Below are 12,068 nucleotides of genomic sequence, written 5' to 3'. Positions count from 1 at the left end.
CTCCTCTGATGTTTTGACATCTTAAAAAGCTTTTTGGTTAGGGAGAGGCTGCTACTTCCAAGGCTACTCAATTCTAAGAGGTAGCAAAGGATTCAGGTCAGAGCACATCTTTCATATGCAAACCAACCCACCTGTATAGCTTAAACAACCTCCTTTTTTTTTTTTTTTTTTTTTTTTTTTTGCTTTTTAGGGCTGCACCTGCGGCATATGGAAGTTCCCAGGCAGGCTAGTGGCCAAATCAGAGAACTGCAGCTGCTGGTTTACACCAGAGCTGCAACAACGTGGGATCCCAGCTGCATCTGTAGCCTACACTACAGCTTGTGGCAATGCCAGAAACTTAACCCACTGAGCAGGGCCAGGGTCAAACCCACATTGTCATGGATACTAGCTGGGTTCTTAACCCACTGAGCCGCAACAGGGAACACACCTAGTGACTTTTTAAAATAATGGCGTTCTCGTTATTTAAAATAATGGTGTAGGCCGGCAGCTACAGCTCTGATTGGACCCCTAGCCTGAGAACTTCCATATGCTGAGGTTACGGCACTTTAAAAAGTTAAAAAAAATAAAAAAGTATTGGCAAACCTTTCAAGAAGTTTCACTGTGAAAAGAAGGAAGAAAATGGGACAGATGTGGAAAGAAAATGGGACTAAGGGATTTTTCCCTTTTGTTTTTGTCTTTTAGTTAAGAGAGACTTGAAAATGCTTTAAAAAGATTGGAAAGATCTAATTCAGAACTAATGCTTACATATCCCGAAGAGAAAATGAATCATTGAAAGTTCATATGAAGGGAAAAGAAGATGATTGGTTTGGATAGAAGATGCCAACCACTCCTATGGTAACTGGTAGAAAATTGGTTTAGATATAGTTGGGTTTTTTTTGGGGGGGGAGAAGATGAATGAGTTTCCAGTATAGACACTGACAAAGCAGATGTATGGGTTTGATGGGCAAGTACAATCAAAATAAAACGGTTACAGGAGTTTAGAATGTTGGAAAGAGTTTTCTTAAATGATGGACAGAAATCTTGCAGAATAAGGAAGGGCATGAAGAATGAAGAAAGCCAGTGGAGGGTGGGGGTAGCTAAATAGGTGAATAGACTGGAGTCCTGATAAGCTGGAGAACAGTCTTAGTGATCCATTGAACATGGCAGCTGGAAGCGTTGTGGCCAGGATGGAGAATGATGTTTTGGATATATTTGTTGTTGTTGTTGCTATTTCTTGGGCTGCTCCCGCGGCATATGGAGGTTCCCAGGCTAGGGGTCGAATTGGAGCTATAGCCACCAGCCTACACCAGAGCCACAGCAACTCGGGATCCGAGCCGTGTCTGCAACCTACACCACAGCTCACGGCAACGCCGGATCCTTAACCCACTGAGCAAGGGCAGGGACTGAACCCGCAACCTCATGGTTCCTAGTCGGATTCGTTAACCACTGCGCCACGACAGGAACTCCTGGATATATTTTTGATGTTAAGACCCAGTGTAGGCCGTAGGGTGGGTGACTGAGATGGAATAGAGGAGAACATTGCTAAAAATGAGAAGGTTCTATAATTCAGGGACCACGGTTTTGGATTGGCTGTGTGTGTGAATGTTGAGGTCACTAGGATGGTTAGTGGAGGGCAGATATGTGAGCCAAGTGCCAAAATGTGATGGATGAAGGCAGTGGGGCAAGAACAACAGGGTTGTGGTGAATTACCTCTCTCTTGAACTCTATTCTTCAATTTTCAGCTGTTTATCCCATATCTCTATTTGAATATCTAATAGATATCTTCAACTTAGCAATGTGGCCAAGCCTAGAAAAAGAGGGACTAGAAGATAGAGCATTTTTTTCTTCAGAGCACACATAAATAAAGTTCTTCCAAAATAAAGTTGGGGTTCTGTTACCCCAAAAAATGGTGAAATGGATATAGTTAGGCAACAAATGGTCTCTTCCACATAATGTAATACTCACTTATTAACAGATGTTACAACAGTGAAAAATTCAGGTAGCCTCAAAAAGTAAGGCGAATATCCAGAAAATTTAAAGAACTCTTAAAAGTCAAAACAAAAAGTAACCCAATTTTTTAAAAATGGAGGAATTCCTGTCATGGCTCTATGGACATGAATTTAACTAGCAACCATGAGGTTTAAGCCCTGGCCTTGCTCAGTGGGTTAAGGATCCAGTATTGCCGTCTGCTGTGGTGTAGGTTGCAGGCGAGGCTTAGATCCCAAGTTGCTATGGCTGTGCTGTAGGCCGGCAGCTATAGCTCTGATTTGACCCTGAGTCTTGGAACCTCCATATCCTGAGAGTGTGGCCCTAAAAAAGACAAAAGATAAAAAAAAAAAAAAAGGAAAAATGGCGTTCCCTTGTGGTGTAATGGGTTAAGAATCTGAGGTTGTCATTGCAGCAGCTTGGGTCACTGCTATGGCCCAGGTTAACCCTTGGCCTGGGAAATTCTACATGTTGTGGGCAGGGCCAAAAAAATGGAGAAAGGACTTGAGTAGATATTTTTCCAAAGAAAATACACAAATAGCCAAAAATCCCATGAAAGGATACTCAACATTACACATTAGGGAAATGCAAACAAAAACCATAATTAGATGCCACTTCACACCCACTAGAATGGCTATAATTTTACTTTTTTCAGTTTTTTCTTTCTTTTTTTTTTTTTTTTTGTCTTTTTAGGGCCACAACTGTGGCATATGGACATTCCCAGGCTAGGGATCTAATCCGAGCTATAGCCGCTGGCCTGCACCACAGCCACAGCAATGCCAGATCTGAGCCATGTCTGTGACCTACACCACAGCACAGGAACTCCTTTTTTTTTTTTTTTTTTGAATGGCTCTAATTTTTAAAAAGGAAAATAGCAATTATTGGCAAAGATGTGGATAAGTGAGAACACTGTGCATTGCGGATAGGAATGTAAAAATATTTCAACCGCAGTGGGAGACACTTTGGCAATTCCTCAGAAAGTAAACAAAGAATTACCGTGTGACTCAGCAATTCTTCTCCTATGTATATACCCAAAAGAACTGAAAACAGATACTCAAAAACAATCCGTGTACACAAATATTCATGACAGCACTATTCCCAGTAGCCAAAGGTAAAAACAATCCAAACATCCACAAATAGATGAATGAATAAAGCAATGGTGGTACATCCACACAGTGGAATATTATTTGGCTATGAAAAGGTTGAAGGTCTACCCATATACACTATAACATGGATGAAACTTGAAAACATTTTGTTAAGTGGAAGATATCAGATGTTGAAGGTTACATATTTATTTTATGATTCCATTTATGTGAAATACCAGAATAAGTGAATCCACAGAAACAGAATACAGATTGGTGGTTGCCAGAGAGTTGGTGGCGGGGGTAGAAGAGATTGGAGAGTAACTGCTAAATGGCTGCATGATTTCCTTTTGGAGTGATGAAAATGTTTTGGTCCTAGATAGAGATGATGGTTGTTCAACATTATGAATATACTAAATGCCACTGAATTGTTCATTGTAAAATGGTTAATTTTGTTAAGTGAATTTCATGTCAGTAAAAAGAAAAAAATTAAGGGGAAGAGTTGTCATCTTAGGAATGATAGAAAAGTCATTTATCAAGGTACAAGCAAAACTTTAACTGAGAGAAGCTGTACATGATTATATTTGTTCTCACCATAACAGTAATTCAAACACAACACAGAGTATAAGTCTACATTTCCCATTGTGTAAATACAAGTCTATGTTAGGAAAAGAGTTGTGTGCTTTTTGACAGCTCGAGTTTGAAAACCCAGTGATGTAGAATTTTTCCCCACCACCATCAATAGGAAGGACGAGAAGGAGGAAGGAGAGGAGGATAAGGTGGAGAAGAAAGAGGGACAGAGACAGAGAATGATAGGGAAGAAACAAGAGAAAAGTCTGTTTCCCTTTTAAGTATCACATACTAAGAAACAGATCCCTTCTGACCGCCACCAGTATGGGAAAGAATAACTCTGTTCTGAAGACAGTGATTTCTAACCTAGAGTTCTATACCCAGCGAAATTATCCATGAAATATGAGGATAGAATGAAGACATTTTCAGATATGCAAGCCCTCAAAATTTTCTTTTCTTTGCTCCTTTCTCAGAAAGTGAATGGAGCATGAGAGAGAAAGCCATGAAAAAGGAACTGACAGAATCTAGGAAACAGGAGCACCAGCCCAGGAAAGAGGCCAAAGGATGGGCTGGAGACAGCTTCCAGCAAGTCTAGAGAGGGATCAGTCCCAACCAGAGCAAAAAGAAAGAAAGAAAGAAACTAATAGTTTACCTGCTGTGCTTGAATCTATTGAGAGATTTATATTTCTTTCAGAGTTTGTGGATCGACTGGTGATAAACACATAGAAAACTAAGTGTAGCCAATTTGTTGAACAGATGGGACCTTTGGGGTGTAGGCAGAAAAGAAGTTTATTCTTGGATGCTGAGTTTATTCTTTGCATGTTCAAACTGTCTCTGTGAAGCCAATTCTTTCCTCATACCCTTGAATGAAGTCTAGGGCAAATCTCACAGCTTTCTTTTTTTTAGTCACTCTAAGGTAATAAAACTCTCTCCATCACTTAAAACTCCCAAACAGTCTCAGTTCAGTAATTAAAAAGTCCACTCTTATGCATTAAGATGAATCACATGAAATTGCTATTTTTGTGAGCATAAATGGTCGAATGTTGGCAGTTTCATTTGATTTGGTCTAATGAGTCAAAACTCCCAAATTTACTTAAAATAAAATCATCTTGGAGTTCCTGTCGTGGCACAGCAGAAAGGAATCCGACTAGGAACCATGAGGTTGCAGGTTGGATCCCTGGCCTCGCTCAGTGGATTAAGGATCCAGCATTGCAAATGATCTGTGGTGTAGTCAAGGACGCAGCTCAGATCTGGTGTTGCTGTGGCTGTGGTGTAGGCTGGCAGCTGCAGCTCTGATTCAACCCCTAGCCTGGGAGCCTCCATATGCCTTGGGTGCGGCCCTAAAAAAAGAAAAAAAAAAAAAAAGCAAAATAAAATAAAATAAAATCATCTCCCCTTCTACTATCGGTGACCTGAGCTGCTGCAGTGACAATGCCAGACCCTTAACCCACTGTGTGAGGCCAGAGACTGAACCCGTGTGCTCGTGGATACTAGTCAGGTTCGTAACCTAATGAGCCACAACAGGAACTCCCTAGTTTGTATTTTAGAGCAGTTTTAGGTTCACAGCAAAATTGAGTGGGCGGTTCAGAGATTTTCTGTGTATGCTCTGACGCCACACACATACAGCCTCCTCCATTATTAAGGTCTCCCATCAGAGGTACATTTGTTACTGTTATGAACCTAGACTGACACATCATTATCACCCAAGGTTCTTAGTTTAGTTTGCCTTAGAGTTCATTCTTGGTGTTTTATATTCTATGGGTTTGGACAAGTGTATAATGACATATCCACCAATATAGTGTCCTATAGAATAGTTTCACTGCCTTAAAAATCCTTTGAGCTCTGCCTGTTCATCCCTCATGCCAAGTCCATGGCAACCACGGATCTTCTAACCGTCTCCGTAGTTTTGCCTTTTTGAGAATGTCATAGAGTTGGAATCACACAGTATGTAGCTTTTTCGGATTGGCTTTTTTTCACTTAGTAATATGCATTTAAGTTTCCTTGATGCCTTTTTATGGCTTGATAGCACATTTCTTTCTAGTGCAAAATAATATTTCATTGTCTGAATGTAGCAAAATTTATCCATTCACTTACTGAAGGACCTCTTGATTGCTTTCAAGGTTTGGCAATTATGAGTAAAGCTGCAATAACCAGTTCTTAGTCACCTCTTTTACAAGATCTGCCTAGGTGGACTTCCTTTGGAATGGGGAAGCATCAGCAGAAACCGAGACTCAGACGGTTCCCTGTTAACATCCTGTTACATAAGAAAATGAAATACCAAGGCAATTAATAACTTCAGGGAGAGAAATTTATGTAAGAAATGAAATTTAGCCATAGTACTCTATGGTCTCAGCGGTGTATACTACTTATACAGTCTTAATAGTGTAAATATTGATCGAATCAAGAATTATGATTCTAGAAGTTCTCTTGTGGTGCAGTGGGTTAAGGATCTGGTATTGTTACTGCAGTGGCTCAGGATGCAGCTGTGGCAAGGCCTGGGAACTTCCACATGCCTCGAGTGCAGCCAAAAAAAAAAAAAAAAAAGTATTATTGTACAAACATATTGGAAGGATGGGAGAAGGGGAAATCTGTGTGTTGGAATGCATGGGTACAGGACTAAGACAATAAAATTCTTACATATCCTAGCAAGGAAGCAACAGAAGTCTAAATGGAAATAACATTTAGAAACAAGGGAACTTCTGTTTTTTTATTATCAAGAATTATTTGTACAGGAGTTCCCATTGTGGCTGAGTGGTAGTGAACCCAACTAATATCCATGAGGATGTGAGTTCAATCCCTGGCCTTGCTCAGTGGGTTAAGGATCCAGCATTGCTGTGAGCTGTAGTGTAGGCTGCAGAGACAGCTCGGATCCCGAGGTGCTGTCATGTAGGCTGGCAGCTGCAGCTCGGATTCTGAAATTGCCATATTTGTGAGCATAAATGGTCGAATGTTGGCAGTTTCATTTGATTCGGTCTAATGAGTCAAAACTCCCAAATTTATTTAAAATAAAATCATCTTGGAGTTCCTGTCGTGGCACAGCAGAAAGGAATCCGACTAGGAACCATGAGGTTGCAGGTTGGATCCCTGGCCTCGCTCAGTGGATTAAGGATCCAGCATTGCAAATGATCTGTGGTGTAGTCAAGGACGCAGCTCAGATCTGGTGTTGCTGTGGCTGTGGTGTAGGCTAGCAGCTGCAGCTCTGATTCAACCCCTAGCCCGGGAACTTTCATATGCCATAGGTGCAGCCTTAAAAGAAAAAGAAAAAAAAAAAAAAAAGATCTGTACAGACATGTCATTTAGAAATATGAAGAAAGAGGAGTTTCTGCCCTAGGGCAGTGGGTTAAGAATCTGACTGCAGCATCTTAGGTTGCTGCATAGGTGCAGGTTTGATCCCCAGCCTGGTGCAGTGGATTAAGGATCCAGCATTGCTGCAGCTGTGGCTTTGATTTGATCCTGACCTGGGAACTTCTATATGCCACTGCTGCAGCTAGGGGGAAAAATATGAAGAAAGATACCAGAAGGGCTGAAGGATTTCAAAGTGAGTGAGTAGGGTATTATTTTTCATGATAAGCTCCTTAAAACTATTTGACTCTTTAAACTATGAACACATTACTTTGATTAAGCAATTTAATTTAAAAACTGCAGTAAAACACAGAAATTTAGATTTCTAGACACTAAGCTAATATTTGAATATAACAAGAGCACTTGTGCTTTTAATGAGAAATGATTTGCATGAAGCCAAAAGTTATTTGCACGACCAAAAAGCTTTCTAATGTTACAGAGAAAATTACTCCCTTTAGCCTTCTGCATCCAGTATAATGTGAAAATACACCCTCCTCTTTCCAGATAATCTTGAGGTAAGCAGTGGATCTTCCTACAGGGTCAATTTAAACTTTTTTTGGCCATTTCTTGGGCTGCTCCTGGGGCATATGGAAGTTCCCAGGCTAGGGGCTGAACTGGAGATGCAGCTGCCGGCCTATGCAAGAGCCACACCAACTCGGGATCTGAGCCTTGTCTGCAACCTACACCACAGCTCACAGCAAAGCCAGATCCTTAACCCACTGAGCAAGGCCAGGGATCGAACCCACAACCTCATGGTTCCTAGTCGGATTTGTTAACCACTGAGCCACGACGGGAACTCCAGGGTCAATTTAACCTTCTATCATGAGAGAAATGTTTTTCCCACTGGGTTACTTTGTATTAAGTTTGAGAGATAACTAGGTCAGGTAAGCCAATAGGGGCTAAATTGTTGACTAAGAACTAACTCATGATCGCTGCTTCTTACCTCACCTACTCTAGAACCCATAACATCCCTATAACAAAACCCTATCAAGATTTTTTTAGGAAAGTGGGTGAGAAAAGAAGACCAGGAGAGAAAAACAGAGACATGCTCTTCCTTTAGCCTCCATGAGGACAAGGGCTTGTCTTGTTCATGTCAATATTCTCAGTGCCAGGCACACAGTTAATGCTCAGAAAATATCTAAGTATCCATTGAATAAATAAATCAGTCAGTGACCCTAACTCCCCACTTTCCCAAAGTCTATTTGTGTTAGAACCAAGTATCTGGAAGTTCCTGCTATGGCTCTGCAGGTTCCAAACCAGACTAGTATCCAGGAGGGTATAGCTTCCAACCCTGGCCTCACTCAGTGGGTTAAGGATCCAGCATTGCTGTGAGCTGTGGTGTATGTTGCAGACACCGCTTGGATCTGGCATTGCTGTGGTGTAGGCTGTGGTGTAGGCTGGCAGCTGCAGCTTCAGTTTGACCCCTAGCCTGGGAACTTCAATATGCCACAGGTGCAGCCCTAAAAAGCCAAAAAAAAAAAATTAAATCATATCTACAGTTCATAGGAATAAATTATAATGGTTCATAGAGCTATAAAAATCAACAGGTAAGATAGCCCTTAGATAAGGATACATCACTGGATGTGTTGTGAAATAGCCAATTAAAAATACTAAAAAGGTAAAATCCACCAAGTGCCTGAGGAGATAGTCAAGAATGTTGACAGAAGTATTGTTTATAATAGCAAGAAATGGCACTCACCTAAATGTCTATCAGTAGAAGCCTGGGTAAATATAAGGTGGTATATTCATTTGATGGCATATTCAATAGCAGTGGAAATAAACAGCAAACTAGAGCTATGTTTATAAGTGTAGATGAACCAGCCAAAAATGTAATGTTGAGGGGAAAAAAAAGCAAGTCATAGAAGAATTCAAATGGTATGATGCCATTTATATTAAGTTTTAAGATATGTAAAGCAATATTATTTTAGGAAGCCTTTTTTACAGTGTAAGTTTAAAATGCATGGAAATAGGAGTTCCCTGGCGGCCTAGCCAGTTAAGGACTTGGTGTTGGTACCTCTGTGGCTCAGGTTATTGCTGTGGCTCAGGTTGGATCCCTGGCCCAGGAATTTCTGAGGCATAAAAAAAAAATCGTGTAAATAATAAATATCAACTACTGAATGAATGAATGACTGAATATGCTTTTTAAAGCTACCAACCCCCCCCCCCCAAAATGGAGTTCCCATTGTGGCACAGTGGTTAACGAATCTGACTAGGAACCATGAGGTTGCAGGTTCGATCCCTGGCCTTGCTCAGTGGGTTAAGGACCCGGTGTTGCCATGAGCTGTGGTGAAGTTTGCAGACATGGCTCGGATCCCGAGTTGCTGTGGCTCTGGTGTAGGCTGGTGGCTACAGCTCCAATTGGACCCCTAGCCTGGGGACCTCCATATGCCACGGGAGCAGCCAAGAAATGGCAAAAAGACAAAAAAAAAATAAAAAAAAAAAAGCTACCAGCCCCCAAATAAAGATGTTTTCTCTTTTTTGGCATGGGGTGGAAGTTCCCAGGCTGGGGATTTGTTTGGTCTGTTAGATCTGGGCCACTGCAGTGAACAATGCCAGATCTTTAACATACCGTGCCACAAGGGAACTCCAAAGATGTTTTCTTTAAAAAGATTTATTTACTTTTAGTCGTGCTTATGTGTGCACATTCAAAAGAATGCCGAATGGTATTTTTAGTATTTTTCCCAACTAATTCCTAACTGCTCAGTCCTACTTTACAGAGGCAAATACTGTTGTTACTTTTTGTTTTTTTCTTTTTTGGCCACCCCATGGCACATGGAATTCCCAGGCTAGGGATCAGTTCTGAGCCACAGTTGTGGTCTATGCTGCTGCTGCAGCAACGCTAGATCCTTTAGGCCACTGTGCTGGGCCAGGGACCAAATCTGTGTCCTGGTGCTGCAGAGACACTGCCAGTTGTGCCACAGCGCAAACTTTTGTTATCACTTTTTTATGTCTCATTCCAGACCTCTGGAATCTAAAAGTGGTCTCTTCATTAACAGACATGCATGTATGTGTTCAGTACCTACCACAAAATTTCTGGCTGTTTTTTTTTTTCTGGATTAGCCTGGCTAAAGATTTATCAATTTTATTGATTTTTTCCCCCAGAGAACTAGCTTTTGGTTTCATGAATTTTTTTTAATTTTATTGATATCTGCTTTTTAAAAATTTTTTTTGTCTTTTTAGGGCCGTACCCAAGGCATATAGAGGTTCCCAGGCTAGGGGTCTAATCAGAGCTGTAGCCACTGGCCTACAGCAGAGCCACAGCAACAAGGGATCCAAGCTGCGTCTGCAGCCTACACCACAGCTCATGGCAACGCTGGATCCTTAACCCACTGAGCAAGGCCAGGGATCGAACCTGCAACCTCATGGTTCCTAGTCGGATTCGTTAACCACTGAGCCATGATCGGAACTCCTAATGTTTGCTATCTTAATGGTGTGGAGTCTTGCTAGCCAAGAACATAGGTTATATTTCTCTTGGTTCAAGTTTTTTTGTGTGTCCTTCTATGGAATTCACTTTTTTTTCTTCACATAGATTGTGCATCTCTACTGTAAAGTTTGTTCCTAGAAGTTTTTTATTTTATCTTTTTTTTTCTTTTTTTCTTTTTTAGGGCTGCACCTGTGGCATATGGAATTTTCCGGACTAAGGGTCAAATCGGAGCTGTAGCTTCCAGCCTACACCACAGCCACAGCAACTCCAGATCCGAACTGCATCTGTGACCTACACCACAGCTCACGGCAATGCCGGATCCTTGACCCACTGAGTGAGGCCAGGGATCAAACCTTCATTCTCATGGATACTAGTTCTTAACCCACTGAGCCACAATGGTAACTCCCTTAGAAATTTTTAAAAATTTCTTTGTAAATGGGGTCTGCATTTACATCTTCTAACTATTGTATCCCTAAGATTTCTGAAATTGCCCTAGGAGATCAGTCTACCTTAAGTAGTCCTGCAAATTCCTCTTCTGGATTAGCAGATAGTTCTCAACCTGTTTCCCCTTGCAGCACAAACTATAGGTGACCTTGACATACACCAATCAATTCTACAGGTTTTCCTTGTTTTTCAGAGACTCCAGTGGAGAAAGAGAGGCTGTGGTTCTTCAGCAGCTGATGGAAATTTATGTGTACCAGATACTGTGATGAGGGCGTGGGATACCATGGTGACCTGAGTCCCTGCTCTTATGTAAGTTGATCACATCATGTTAGCCAAACAGAACAAACTCAGCAAATAATTGAATAATTATAAGGGTGCAAAGTTCTGCTAAGGGGCTATGAGATTGGAGCAGAGATAACTGTCAGGTGTTAACATCCATTAACTTCGACACGTAAGGCTTCAATTACGTCCCAAATGCTACTGGCTCACACACTGTCTCCATTCCTGACTTTTCTCTAAGCTCCATTCCCACTTCCTCATTAGGAGGTAGAGTCTGATTCCTCTACCCTTGGCTCTGGACTGGCTTGCGTCTTGCTTGTAGCCAATAAACTACAGTGGATGTGGCTCTGTGTGACGTCCGAGGCGCGGCCACTTCAGATAATGCAGCTCTCTGCCTTTGTTCTGGGGATGCTCACTCCTGAAGCCTTCAGCTGCCATGTAAACACTTTGATGGCCCTGAGGCTGCCATGTGGTGAGGAAGCTCACAGTAGCCCATGCAGAGACCACATGGATGGGCCTTAAGGGTTTCTGAAGAATGAGAAGCCTTGCCAGCACCCAGGTGTCCTATTCCCCAGTGGTCCAGCTCACAGTAGAGACCCCAAGTTAGGAGAACCCAACTAACCCTTTTCAAATTCCAGACCCACAGGTGTACAAGAGATAATAAAACGATTACTGTCCTTTCAAGCCCCTAAGTTTGGGAGTGGTTTGTTTTGTAGCATAGTAACTAGGACCTGGGCCACATATGTCCTACCATAGGGATTTGTGCATGCTTTCCTTCCTACTTGGAACACCTGCACTGCTATTGCCTCCTTACCACCTACACGTCTCTTCAGATCTTTGCTAAAGCTACAGTGCCTCTGGATGCTTTGTCTAGGGTGTCATGAAGCTCTCATGACACCATGTGCCTTTACTTCCTGTGCTTATGACAGCTGCACCTGGAGATTGTTCTGCTCTCTTTCTGA

The 12,068-nt window shown here is 41.8% G+C and overlaps 1 protein-coding gene across 24 annotated transcripts in view; it reads left to right on the top strand.

Moving 5' to 3' along the window:
- Window positions 1–12,068, top strand: part of STAU1 (staufen double-stranded RNA binding protein 1) — a 98,475-nt gene that overhangs the window by 18,172 nt on the left and 68,235 nt on the right. For 14 of the 24 annotated variants that reach the window (XM_085004210.1, XM_085004193.1, XM_085004199.1 and 11 more), the window contains exon 2: window positions 11,021–11,136. The gene's annotated coding sequence lies outside the window, so the exon portion shown is untranslated. Of the gene's footprint in view, window positions 1–681; window positions 835–11,020; window positions 11,137–12,068 lie in introns of all 24 variants that reach the window. The other 10 variants (XM_085004212.1, XM_085004202.1, XM_085004189.1 and 7 more) reach the window with 1 other exon arrangement.

Source organism: Sus scrofa, chromosome 17 (genome assembly GCF_054392235.1).
Source record: "Sus scrofa isolate SSC_HxYL_T2T_F1_AM1 chromosome 17, Sscrofa_HxYL_maternal_Yorkshire_Landrace_v2.0, whole genome shotgun sequence".
In the NCBI taxonomy this organism is placed as follows: Eukaryota; Metazoa; Chordata; class Mammalia; order Artiodactyla; family Suidae; genus Sus; species Sus scrofa.
Note: the sequence above shows the minus strand (reverse complement) of the source record. Positions and strands in the feature narration are given on the sequence as shown.